This window comes from Thunnus thynnus, chromosome 6 (assembly GCF_963924715.1).
Source record: "Thunnus thynnus chromosome 6, fThuThy2.1, whole genome shotgun sequence".
Taxonomy (NCBI): Eukaryota; Metazoa; Chordata; class Actinopteri; order Scombriformes; family Scombridae; genus Thunnus; species Thunnus thynnus.
This window is the reverse complement of record NC_089522.1, coordinates 28,506,484-28,521,193: the sequence shown is the minus strand read 5'-3', so window position 1 is coordinate 28,521,193 and position 14,710 is coordinate 28,506,484. Positions and strand designations below refer to the sequence as shown.

The 14,710-nt window shown below is 37.9% G+C and overlaps 1 long non-coding RNA gene across 1 annotated transcript; it reads right to left on the bottom strand.

The window, feature by feature from the left end:
* Positions 1 to 1,771: 1,771 nt before the first annotated feature.
* Positions 1,772 to 9,487, bottom strand: LOC137185009 (uncharacterized). Its single transcript, XR_010928741.1, has 2 exons — positions 9,246 to 9,487; positions 1,772 to 7,484 (listed from the first exon to the last, which is right to left on the bottom strand). It is a non-coding gene; the product is annotated as an uncharacterized lncRNA (long non-coding RNA).
* Positions 9,488 to 14,710: the final 5,223 nt, after the last annotated feature.

The window sequence follows — 14,710 nt, the reverse complement described above, 5'->3', positions numbered from 1 at the left end:
GTCTCTGTCCTCTGCTCCACTGTCCACGTCTATCAGCAGTTCCTAACGAGGGGAGTCACATCCACCTGCTACATGATGCACATTTCCTAATTTGGACGTCACTCCCGGAGTTCGCCAGAGATAAAGCTGAGCTACTGACACACACAAAGTGCTCCCAAGGGACTCTCCATTACCTGTTGTTCCCCTTCTCCTTTCCGCAAAGTTAAGTTGTAGAAAATAGGCAATAAATGAAAAGTGCAAAGCAAGAATCACCTTGGAAGTTCTTCCCTACATGTTATACGGTGTGCTGCCTCTGTGTTATGGGTGTATAAATGGGTGGAAGTCTCTCTGCAATGAGGCAATGACTAAAGTTTTAGCTTAGTAGTCAGTGCAGGACCTCCTTCATAAGGTAGTTTATTCATGAACACTTATTGTAACATTTGAATTTTCCAAAATTTAAAGTGTAATAAACACAAAAACAGGATTTTTAAGCCTCTTTCCACTTTTATTTGAATACAAATACAAATAAAAAATACAAATACAGATAATTTTGCTGCCTCAACGAATACAGATACAGATACAAATACAAATACAAATACAAATACAATTCAAATACAAATAATTTTTCTGGCTCAATAAATACAGATACAAATACAAATACAAATACTGGGCCCTCTGCACATCCCTACTATCTATCCATCTAGATCATTTTGGTGTGGGTTGCCAAGTTTTGGAGATATCGGCCATAGAGATATCTGCCCTCTCTCGAATACAATGGAACTAGATGGCACTCGGCTTGAGGTGCTCAAAGCACCAAAAAATACATTTGAAAAACTCAACAACAATGTCTCTTTACAGACATCATGACCTGGTTACTCAAGTTAATCCACAGACCTCGTTGTGAGCAGTTTCATGTAAGAGCTGTTTTCTTTCTGAGTAGATGCACGCTTCCATCTGCACAGTGAGACGGTTGGCGTCAATGTCTGGGGATTATCTTGAGTAACCAGAGTAACTGAATCTTTGTTGTTTTAAATGGCGCCTAAAAATCCATTAATATCAACAAGTCTTTTTATAGACCTTCCTTCTTGTTCTCATGTCTTGTTTCATTTCAGTTTGGTCTGTTTCTGTCTGTGTTATGTGCTATATTTTATATTGTAAATTACACTATTTTGATATTCTATTTGTTTTAATTTTGCATGTGTGTGTTTGTGAAGGTTTTTTTGTAACTGTGTGTTTTAAAAAAAAAAGGGCTATATAAATAAAGCTTTACTTACTTACTTACAAACAAACGGGGTTTAAATATATTCAGAAATCACATCAGTACAAATTTAACCTTTTCTGTATTTGCAATTCATAATTTAATCACAGAACATTAGGATTCAGGCATGCTGCAATGCTATAAATCAGGTACTATCCAGAAAAGAAAAACATCCAAAGATTACAGAAGAGGAAAGAAATTTAATAAGCAAGAACTGGATGTTTAGTGGATGTCAGCACCAGCTGTGATTATGCCTAGAAGTGATGATTGTTGATTGCTAATTACTGATACAATTTTAACCTTTTTTTTTTTTTGTTCAGAGGATTGATGTCGACTCTAACACTGCACCCTTTTCACCACCAGTTTTCTCAGCGGGTAATTGCTGCCTTTCCTCTGTTTCTTACTGTTTAAAGAGGCCAAATGTTCAGCCTTCCCTGAAGGCTCTTTGATCCTCCTGTGCTTAATAATCAAATACCAATTTCAAAGGTACCTTTTATCTTGAAAACTCCAGAGATGATGTTTTTGGAAAATGTCAGTCAGGCGCTCTGTCGTCCTGATTGCTATGAAACTATATTACTTATAAAGGAGACATATTATACATATTTCCAGGTGTATATTTTAATCTAGGGCTCTACTGGAATATCTTTGCATGATTTACAGTTCAAAAACTCAAAAAAAAAAACAAAAAAAAAATTGCAAAAAGTGATCAGAGCCCTGGTTTTTGACTTGCAGGTAACATTTCTACATAGGTTAACCTCAAGTTTTGGAACTTTGACTGTGTTTAATTTAGATATCCAACATCAGAACAGTATATAAATAACAGAAAAACATAAAAAAACATAATATGTCCCCTTCAATGTTACAAATGAAGAATACGGATGTCTATGTCTATTGTTAATCATTGTGTTGTTTTTCCTTCACCAACCGCTGGCTGTAGCTTCCTATTTACCGTCCAGACATAAGAGCAGTATGGACCTTCTAATTTAATTCATCCACAAGCTACAAATGAGTGAATTTCCCAAAAGGTCAAACTATCCTTTTAACTCCAGTTATTTTTATGGAGGTTTGTGTGCGGTTTTATTAACCTGCCTGTGTTTTCCTGTCTTGATGAATATTGTTTTAAAACCACCTATGAACTTTTCACAGCTATTTTTATGGATTTGTATTGTGTTTTTTTAGTTATGTGGCCGTATTATGGTCAGACCGTGTGGCAGCCAACTTTCCATTAACTGTATTTCCACTTTAAATCCTAACACATTTCCTAGCAGTGGTGCATTAACAGCACAATATATTGTACCACTGTCCATCTAGAGTCATCTTTACTTTCTGTTTGTTTCCCACAGACATCCAATCCCACAGCCATCCCACATCCAGTCTCATGAGCCTTGGATAAAAACTATATGATCGGACTGAAAAGCACTCGGATGTTAATCTTGACTAATTATTTTACAAAGTGGACACACTGCTCACTGAAATGAAGCCAGTGATTTGTGTCGAGATACTCCCAAATGACAAAGACTTCTTTGGAGTCTCTCAAGAAGTCGAGTTGTGATAGTCACTGCTTATGTGCTGGCCTTGACTATGTTGGTGCCCTCGACAAGATTTTAGATTGGAGCCCTCAAAAAATGCAACAATAGCACCTCAAGTACAAGAAATTCAAATATGAATTCACACTGAAATTAAATGCAACAATGGCATCTCCAGCCCAGACAAAGTTGTCTCAGTCCTACAGACAAAAAGGCAAGTATGGGTCAAGGTATCATTCATTGAGTGTTTGGTGGTCTGGCCTGTGGTAGCTGGAGGAAACTAACTGACCAGTAAGGCTTTGAAAAACAAACCAGATTGAAACGCAAGTCAATGGGTAAAAAAGACAAAATGCTAAGAAAGGAGCACAAGTGCATATTTCCAAAAGTTGTGGACAAGCACAGCTGTCAGTTAAAAAAGTTCCCACTCATTTGGTGACCTCGGCGACCGACTATGCGGCCTATGCCACAAGCTGCCCCTGTATAAAACTGTAGCACTAGAGTCACAATTTCACTTGAGGTTCATTGATGTGGATCATACTCTCCTGCAAACTGACTTGTAACCACAGTAAATGCAAAGATATCTCCCACAAAGTATCTAGAAATAAAAATGTGTCTCATAAAAGCTTGTGGTTTTCATTAACAAAGATAAGATCAGATAAGATAGACTTTATCGTCCTGCAGGGAAATTTGTCTTGGGCCTATTATAAGATACTTTATTCTCCTGCAGGGATATTTGTCTTGGGCCCATTAGCTGCATCACACAACACACTTGCTAACAACGTAACAATGCACAAATATGCATATATACACACATACACTCATGCATAAATGCTCTTAAATTCACATGTTGAGTGTGAGAAAGTAGTTCTTTAAAATAATAAAGGTAATAAAAGGACAAAGCCTGCTAATAATCATTCAAATGCCTCTAATGTCGCCGGCTTTACCCAGTGACATTTTAATATTTAACTGGACTAGCTTGAGCTCTCATGAGATGCCAGAGATTAATAAAAGTCATCCAATTGCTGTTTGTCTCCACTGTTCAACCGTGAAGAGAGAAATGAGAAGAATACTTTGTGGGAGGAATTCTATAAATACAAATGGACAAGTTCTTTTTTTTTTTTTCCTATGCAAACAGACAAACAAGCTCTCTCACTCACATAATTGCATGGATTTGAACAGCTGTTGTTCTCTACAATTGTCATCAGTATTGTATCTGAAGTGGCTTTCATTGTCATTAGCAGCTCTTGGTTACGTGCATAGTTGATGCTCGTCACGCAGCAGTACCAGTGACATTAAATAGAAAAAGTCATCTGCAGCATGAGTTGGACAAAGGCCTTGAAGATCTTGAGAATCGTACTTGTTATATGGCGACATTCACTAGGAATTACTACTGCTTGGGGTACTGACATTCAGCACGCCCTACGAAGGCTCTGACAAATTAAGAAACTGAATGAGTGTAGGAGGCAAAATGAGACTGATCATCTAATTTTCTCATTAGCTGACCTGTTGCTGCAGGAAAAGTATATGTTACTCTGCCGGGAGCAGCACAGAGGTCGATACAACAGCAACAAGGTAATTGCATTTCTATGATGTGTGATTCCCAGATACTACATTGCATGTGTTATATCTGGTGACTGCTGATGCAATGGTCTGGAAAATAGCTAAAAAAAAAAAAAAAAAGATGCATGATTTTCACCATCTGTCAAAATCTTAACCAAACTGAGGTTCAGGCGCCAAAGAGGAACAGCTGTGTGTATGTTTGACTGAGATCATTCATACTCTCAACGTTGCCTTGTAAAAACAACTGACTTCATTTGGCATCGTAAGTGTCAATATTGTAACTTCTTTCCGTGTGAGGGGGATAAAAAAGATAACCTCAGTATTCGCTGGAATCAGAGTAGCAAGACCTGTTATCACTGAGCGGAGCGCAGTTAGAACACAATTTATGACAGTGTGGAAACGCGTGGGAGGCGTCTGTGACCTCAGCCTATTTCTGACAGCTGTCAGGTCACAGCGTTTGCTCAAACAATGCACTACTCGTGCTATTCACATGTGAAAAACACTGAATACTACCACGGCAAACGGCTATATATTCATAGCAAAGGTATGTGTCTTTATGAATTTCTGTTTGTTTTCTGTTTCCTCGTATTAAATGTTCAGAAATAAAACATTTAAAACACTCTTCGATTGTTTGTGTGGTGACAAACTTGTTCTCCTCACCTTCGATCCCATGAAATGTCAAGTCGTCCACCTGGATGCTCTAAAAATGGCATCTTCCAGAAGTAACCCAGGGATCTATTTCAAAACCACTTTTGGCAGGTATAGTGCTCCATCTGTTGTGTGAACCAGTTTGGATTGTTTCAAAAATATGAGCTCTGGTTTTTGATCATTCTCCTCTTGAAATAATGGGTTATTAAGCAAAAGACTCTGTTGGCTCAAAAGGCTTAAAAGCAGCCTGATAACCCCGGCTGAAGCTGAAGAGGTTTACAAAGAGGTTGATGGTGGAAAATACTATGATTCATCTGATTCAAGTGCAGGGTTTTAAATTAGCTTGATCAAAGCTGTGTGTTATACTAACAAGCACAGATCTGTAATGTCGAAATACATGACATCCCCCTTCCCTTCACACACACACACACTCTCACACTCACACACACACCTCTCCAGTGAGCATTTACACATGATTTAAAATACCTTTAGTAAAATCTCAGTCATCAAAGTGGAAAATAGCTCGTTTTAAATAGTTTTCTCATAATCCATATCAAACATTCATCAACACGACCAACCGGTGCCTCCGATTTTATTGCTTTTTAATGGAAAAATTAAAGTGGAAACTGGAGAACCAGAGAAATTCCCCATTTAAAGGGAAAGTGAGATTAATCACATTGCAGGGTGGAGGCAAGGGTCTGCCATAATCTCAGTCTAAAATCAGTCCAACTATACAGTTTCTGATGGAGTAATCAAATCTTACCTCATTGGAAGTATTACCATTACTGGAATTACTAATATAAGCACCACTTTTTAAAATTTATTTCAAAGGAGAAGTTTGGCACATGGCAGTAGGTAAGCTTTACATAATTTCAGGTTCACTTAAGTTAAATAAACAGGCAGTTTGTTGATTTTTATGTGAGTAAAAAAAAATATCCCATGAAGAGATCCCATCTTCCAAACTACCTTTCAGTCTACTGATTGCATTGACCCAGTCATTTAAATCTGGAGCTATTTTCCAGTGCGTTAAACATGCAATAACAATAGAAATAGACTATGAACACAGCAGTGGCATCCTCCTCTGCTGATATGGTTGAATTTACAGTTTCCTGTTAACACATCCAGCAGTTACAGAGCAACATGCATTCATGTGGAGTCATATTTCTGTCCAGTATTTACTCTCCTGTCAGCTTTGCTTTCAGTCTCCATCAGCTCCTGAGAAAAATATCTGGCTCTTTAGCAGCTAAATGCTCCACTATGTTCACCAGCTAGTTGCTAAATGTGTCTGTTTGCTGTTAGGTGCTGAGCAGGTAGTGTACAGTGGGCTTTTAGAGTCGTCATATGAGAGCGGCCGAAACAGAATGGACACTGCAGTCGGGTAATAATTCTCTGTGGGTTCATCATTATGAGCAACCCCTTTCACATTACATGTAGTAATTGCAGCAATTGTTATAATAAAAATATGGATTATAGCTGCTTTAAAATCTTTCGTGAAGCTCTAATCAAACTAAACCACCTAAAATGAACAGAAATCATGATATATGTATGGATTTGAGATCTGTCCCCTAGTGAGTCAGGAGGTCAAGAATCAAAGGGATTGTTGAACCAAACCGTCTACACAACAGCAACAGAACCTTGATCCAGAGTGGTCAGACTAATATACGTTCATATATACAATACAGGAAAGTTCGTACTTCCATTTTGCACTTCCAGCATAGATTTTCCTTCATCAGTTTTATTTCATGGAATCTTAATGAAGTATGAGATGAAATGTTTTTGGGGGTTTTTTGTGGGTAAACTTTCTCTTTGCTTCCTTAACATATTTACCACATTCTGCCAAAATACCAAAAAGTCCTTTGTCATAAAACAAAACATATAAATATCAATACAACTTCACTCATTTCTAATGCATTATGCATGGATGATGCATTCTCAACAAGCCCATTCAAGGAACAATTTCATATTCTGAGGAGCGTAAATTTACACCCCCTCTCACACATCGATCACAGTCATTTTTGAACATGTGTATACAGCAATGAGACCTCTCTATCACCAGAACATCACATGTTTGCACTGGTAGTGTGAACAGGGGGATGTAGACCTATTCTTGGATTACATCGGACTGCATCATTATCATTTCAACGTACAATACCACGCTGTGCCATGTGGTTTGAAAGCTCAATGGGTGCATTTCATCACACACTGACAATGAAACAGGATACCTGGAGATTGATTTTTTTTTTTGCAAGGAATTTAGAAGAATACCCTCATATGTGATAATGCAGAAACCTCCCACAGTTACAAGCATTGTCCCTGCTCTTTAGTTTCACAGTATGACTAAGCGCACCTTCATTTCCTCTCACCAAACGTGGAATGTTTTGTCAGTCGGGTAAACAGACGCCTGAAGGTAAAAAGAGGAAGTTTCCTTTTCTTTGATCGATTCTTCAAAAGGAAATCAATGAAGAGACCAGGACATTTGAGTCACAATGAAGAATTCAAGCAAAGGAGGTTAGCTGTGAAGAGAAGAAGCAAAAGCACAATAAGCAGAAGATGTACAGTATATATCCAGTGTAAAACTCTTACTGTTGCCTTTTTCGCCTGTCAACACATAAATCCAAAATTACCATCACTGCACAGACAAAAATGCTGAAACATACTATCATCTGATAATATTTGACACTGTCCACACTGAATAAAAGCGTCCATCCCACAAGATCACATTGCCATCTACCTCTCCCACTCTGCAGAGGCAAAACCTGCGCATGTAATCTAGCTGTCATATTGCACTTGACAAGCTGCAGTGAGTGCATTACAACACGGGTCTCTCAGGTTTTCTGTGGGTGTTTCTGCAAAGTAAGATGAGAGTTTTACTGTCATTCAGAGAACAGGAGAGTACCACCTGCCCATGCTGCAGATGACAACTTCCAGCCAGTTAAGGGAGACATGTCTCTGAGTCATATATATATATATATACATTACCACAGCAACACTTGTCAAGCAAATATTGTAATTTCAGAGAAAATGTTATATTTGGATGGTGGATGCAAGGAGAAGAATGTGTCGAAAAACAAATCATTTTATATGTGAACTCCACCAGGGGAAGTAATCTTTAGTTGTTTACTCCACAGTGTTTCCTGTGTAGGTAAGGTAAGGTTTCATTTGTTACATACATATTATACAAGACAATTACAGTGAAATGTTTCCCCACTGTGCAATGTATATGAGAGGAAAAGAACTGATTATCAATGTATAACTGATATGACTTAAAAAAAAACCAGACATAAACAATAATAAAAACTTAAGCAACACAAGTGTAACAACATAATGCTCATACACAACTGTAGAAATATTGATGTCTCTCCCAGAGGAGAAGAGTAAAATGAACCAAAGCTGTATCCATTTTGACCAAGGCAAATTTAAACAGATGAGGGGCAGAATTAGAGAGTATTATATTTAAAATTATTTGTGCAAAAATGCTACATGAAGTACGTACAGTCACTGCTTTTCAGCTTGTCTTAAGTTACTCTTTAAGGCACTTTGTAAAAAAGCGTCTGCAGTGTCATCTGCAGGTGAGCATATTCATGCAGCTTCTGCAGAAACTGCATGAATATGCTCACTTAAAATTCAGCAAGAACAACAGAACAAAATCATCTTATAATTAGCGCTTCAGAGTTAAATGAAGGGTGTAATTATAGAATAATCCCATTCCATGTGTTTCATGCTTCTCACCACCAGAAGAATAACACACAATTTAACTATATTGTCCAGCATTCATAAGTCTTTGGGCCGACGTGATAGTGTACCAGAGATTGTATTTAAGTGCACCCATGTTATATCATTATATCACCGCTTCACATAAAACAAAGTAGAAAACAGCTGGCATGGTAATATCGTATCTTCTGTATCTGCAGCTTCACTATCACACGTTCATATGTCAAGAGTTCACATGACACGATACCAAAAATAGCTTGAGGTCTTAGCCTGGCATACGATTTTGTCAAAATGATGCTGCAGCAGCAGAATAATGATTCCTGTGTTCATTGTGGTGTTATTAGTGGTGTTGTTGCCATGGACAAAATGTCTCTTTTCCTTCCTGCTCCCTCTCCAGAGACAGCATGTTCAGTTTGACCAGCATGACTTCACCCTTAATTCCCTTAGCAGGCTAATCTTAGTACTTAAATGGCTGTTAAAGCACAAAATTCCCATTAGCAGGCTGATATACGGACTGCGTCTACCATCTACATCAGCCAATATTATTTCTCAAGAATTCTTACATTTTGGTTGTACCAGGACGTGTCTCAGGAATATCTCCACTTGTCTCTGTCAGAGATAATGATGATAATCAGCAGGTTTTGGATGTTGGACGGCAGGAAAACTGTGATACACTCTAATCCTTATTTGTATACATAAACAAAGATCTTAGCTCATGCCAATTAAAAGCTAAGCTATCAAAACTCTGGGACAGTAAGAAGTTGTAACTTTAACTAGCAAGTTAACCTTCAGTTAATATCTTATAGATTCCATTCCATTCTATTCTAGAATATTCTATTCTATTCTATTCTATTCTATTCTAGAATGGAATGGAATGGAATAGAACTTCATTGTCCACAAAAATGCTACCTTTGGGCCATTTGTTCATTTCATTTGTTTTGATGTTCATTGAAACATCAAAACATACACACACACACACACAAACACACACACACACACACACACACACACACACACACACACACACACACTCTGCATGAGAACAACACTTACAGTATGACTTCTCCAAATAAGAAAATACAAAACACAAAATTTAAGTCGAGCATCTTAAGAAAAGAAAGGAAAAAAAAGATTAAAATTCAAAATCAATCAAAAAGTACTCATATAGCTCAATTCATACAGTTGAAGTCATTCAAACTGCTTCACACAAAAACATAAAGATGAAAAATGTAAAAAAAAAAAAATGCAGCAATAAGTTAAGGATGAAAGAAAAATACAACAATAAAAACAATATAGAGTTCCTGACTTATAATAAAAACAAGCTAAAAACCTGATTATTAAATTAAAAACCAATAAACTTATGCATTAATTAAGTCACTATATACGTTCTTTGTTGCCAGACGTGTCTGTAGTGCCTTCTAGCTTCTCATATCTGGAGAACAGAGGATGTGAAGGTTTGTCTGAGTCTTCCTCCTCACCCTCTGCTCTCCCCATAACCGACTCTGTGGCTTTCTGATTAATGTACTGGTCACACTGATGACCCTCACCACCTCACTCCTTCATTTACTGTTTGGGTTACTGTACCATGCAGTGATTTCTTATGGACCTGCAGGCTCAAGCCAAAACCATGAAGTTGCTTGAGAAAATAAATACATTGCATACATTTCCTCAAACATATTCCACACTCACAGAGAAACTAAGATTATTCCCAGATGCCTAAAGCCGTCTATACAGTTTCTACTGGCTGATAACTGACTATGATGGAAAATGAGGGAAATCTAGGTTTCAGCTGAATAGAAAGGCACGGAAATTATTAAATCATGAAGGCAAATCGGTTTTATACAGCATAAAATTAAGATGCTATAAATTAAATCAAATTTACTCCAATATTATAGACCTTTTCATGCAAATGTTTTGACTTGTCACAGCAGGAAAAGCCCAGGGGGAACTAATAACATTAACCAAGCGTAACAGCCCCAGAACTGGAAGAACTAATTAGATGCAGCTATTATTAATGTTTTTAATTACACCTCTGCATTTTCTGCCGTGACATGTCAATATATCTTCCATAAAACCGGTCTATTAGTGTTGGAGAAGAATTGTATTACACTCTAGTGAGTTATTTGTGTCTTTGTTATTGTGATTTGTGACCTCTGCTGGGACCATTTGGAGCTAGTTATAACAGCCATGAGGAAACAGAAGGTGGTTGGCCACACGTTACTTCAGATCAGCGGCTGTTCTGTTGTTTAACCTTCTTACTTTGCTTAATAAATCTTATTTTTACATGCATAGATTGTCTTGTGAATAATTCCATGACAGTGTGCGTGCTGGAGCTAAGGTCACTCGTATCCTCTCAGTTTTATGTCAAGTCGAATATGTGTGTTGGTAATAGTAGAGTAGCTAATTTCATCAACAGAGGTCGTTATTTTCAAGACAAGGAAGGAAAATGGTCATTGCCACTCAAAATCTAAGCACAAATGATACCGTTTGGGATATTACAGTCTGAATTTCCACCCTGACAGCTTTGTGCTCACACAGGTGTGTATAGCATTTTGCTAATTAGAGTTCTCTACCCTGAAGTGTTTTCACACAGGTGTTCCTGCTATCATCTCTCACCCAATAATTTAAGTTGGCTGACTGGAGATTTTCAGTTCCTCTAAAATGTAATGAAACACAACCACCTGAAACTACATTCACTGTTCTTCTGTTTCACCTTATATACATTTTTGATATTGTATATTTGAATATTGTATATATTATATTAAGACACACACAAAATTTCAAGTAAAAGAAAAGAAGGGGAAAAAGAGGAGTGGGGAAGACGGGGGAGTTAACAGTTTCCAGACATCATTATACTGTATCAACATAACATTTGGGGAGTCGTAGGGACAGTCATGGCATAATTTTAGTCTCTGACATTTGGCATTCTTTCACTCAGAATTATTGGTATGATTGTGTAAGCCGACTTATTTGGACATACTGGTTGTCTCTGCTTGTCATTTCCCCGCTGGATATGAGCCCTTTCCTCCATCTAAATTCTTTTTCCATTTCTCTCTTCAGTGTGTCGTCTGCTCTCGGCCTGACCATTTTTGGACCGATCATTTTGGTGCATTAAGTAACACAACACATGGCACACAAGAGTTGCTAGTTTAATAGCCTGTGATCTTATTACGTAGACAATCAAGTGATGTCAGTCAGTCAACTGGCATTGTTTGATTGAAATGTTAAAGCTCAATCATGCATTCACCATTTCTCAGGAAAAATGGCTTTCTTGAGAAGAACCTTCTTTACGCTGGAAAATGTGGTTTCCAACTGTGCTAGCGGCAGCTTTTAAGACTCTCATCCTACTGACGGTGAGCAGCTGATGACCTTTGGCTTCGCAGAGAGCAGCAACACTCATCCCTGTGGAAATGCTGTCATCTGATCGCTGGGGGAAGTTGTGAAAATGAGAAACACATACTGTACATCCTCTTGAAAATGGCATGAGAGTTTATTCTGACACGGAGGTCAGTGACCAGTGAGTGTATTCGTAAAACTACCTGGGAAGTTCCTGAAGAACAAGTTGTTCAAAAGCACATCCAGTGAAATGAAGCAGTCGGTGCACTTGACATTCTCTGTCGTGAGCAGCATATTGATCTCTGTAGTGTTTTCAGAATGACATGAATCGATGTGAGACTTGATTCTGATGTAATTATGCAAGCATTACTCTTTATTTGCATGATCCTTGGAGGGTGAGCCTAATTTGTGACTGGATCAGAGCAGCGGCTCCCAGGACTCAGAGCCCTACTCACCTTCATGCAGCCATCTAATCAGTATTCTGTATTCAGGATGTGAGGTGGGCACAATTATCGAGCTTGAAGGATAGAAAACAGCTGTATCTTGAATCCTGAGGATCAGAGCTGCAGACCACTGGGTTAAAGGAACTTCACTTATTCAGGCTGCAGGGATTAATGTACCTGTGCATGGGAATAATTGCAACAAGACATTTTTATGCTCAACAGTCAGGTGTAGTCAAGCTACTTTTGAATTCCTTTTCAAGAATTAAATTTCAGTCTCAACTTTTAAGCCCTTAAAGGGGACACATCATGCTTTTTGTGATTATTTTTATTTTTATACTGTCATGATGTCAGATGTTACACATGGTTAAAAGTCCAAAACTTGAGGTGAACATATGTAAAAATGTCCTTTATAAGACAAAAGCCAGAGCCTCAGCCTGCCCTGACAGCTTTGTTTGCAATGTTACCTCTACTTCCTCCTCATGATGACATCAGATTGTTTGTGCCCACAAACGGTTGTCCATTCCATAACCTTTGTCGCTAACGTTGTTGCTAAGGTTGTTCATGCTGTCTCGCATATTTCAGACTGGATTCATGCTGGAATATGTATAGATGTGTTTGAGAAGTTTCCATTTTGAGAGTAAAGAATGAGGGCCTTAAAGAGCCTGTTTCAGACAGAGGCTGAACTGAGGGGCTGCATAAAAAGACAGTATAAGTTAAATAAGGACTTTAAAACTGTAAATCATGCAAAGATATTCCAGTAGAGCCCCACAATAGAAATGAAAATGGTCTTGGTACGTCCCCTTTAAGGTGCTCAGAAAAACTGAAGCTCCAGCAGAGCTACTGAATGGATCTTGTGGTGAGATTGTTTTATCAACTGCTGTTTCCAAGTTCAAGAATGGACTTTATTCTTGTATGGCCATGTGTGACAGAAACTAAAGTGTTCAAGAACAGACCATCCTCTCTGGATTTTAAATATGATTGTTGTATTATTGGAACAGGACGTCTCTGAGTGCACGTGGCAGCTCCTCAGACATTGCAAAGGAAAACACACGCAATTAGCTTTATCATCCATTCCTATTTAAAGAATTCTTGTCGCAAGAAAATAAGATATAAATACCTTTTGTTTTAAGTTTAATTCAGTTTCTATGGCTACCACATTGTTGCTATGTGACGGAGTTGAAAGATGAGTTGGAGAGTGTACGTGGCATGTGATACATGGACAGTTTATATATACTTATGACAAGGGGAAATACATTGCTGTATCTCTATGACAGTTGTTTCTTAGGCAACAATAGGGGACATTTATTTTGAAGAATTAGTTGTTTGGAAGCTCTTCTTACATGTGTAGAGAGAGATTTCAGTATTTATCATTGCTGTTAGGCCATTTTATAAATATTTTATAGACAAATCCATGTGCTCAGTACTGCAAAATTATACACCTCAGATTTATAATTACACTGAAGTCAATGGTGAGGATTAACTATTCCATTTAGGGTGAACACTGAATATCGCCTGTTTGTCAAAGGGCTTGGATTAACTCAATACCCAATTAGTCAAGGTCCATTTATTCAGTAAGGCTGGTTCTTGCTCTCCTCTTGTTTACTGGAGCCTCTCTGTAGTTTTTGTGATTAAGCTTCACAGAAACACATAGCGATTAAAGAAAGGATTGAATTACAGGAGGGGGAGAAACAATATAAATATGCCAAAAAAGTCTATTTTTTTCTCACTCTCTCTTTTTCTTTCTCTCCTTCTGTTCCGCCTCTCTGTAGTCTGTCTACTTCAAGTGTGAGAAGTCAACGTCTGCTGTCAGTGTTAAGGAGATGTCAGCTTCTAGCTCAGCAGGTCTGTTGATCACTATGGCTTTGATTATAGCTGTGCAAAATAACAGCTCCCTTCTCAGTGCAATCTGTGCAAGCCTTCCCCTATCTGCTCTGCTGTATGCCATTTAATGGGGTCCTTTGTCTCCGTGATGAATTTCCATGATAATTGGTATTATTAGTAATGTATTACTGGTATAACAATCCTCTTTCTTCAAGTTGGCTGCTTGGTAATTACACCCCAAAGCTTTATTAATGAACAAGGTATTTCTAATTTCTTCCTTCACAATTCTAACAAAACATTATTCAGCTCATGCATTCGTGTGGAAATATCATGGTGATAGATAAGATGATATTAAAATATCATCATTCTTATCAGCATTTCTGTAACTGACACACACATCTGCATCTTTGTCCAGCTAAAAACAAGAC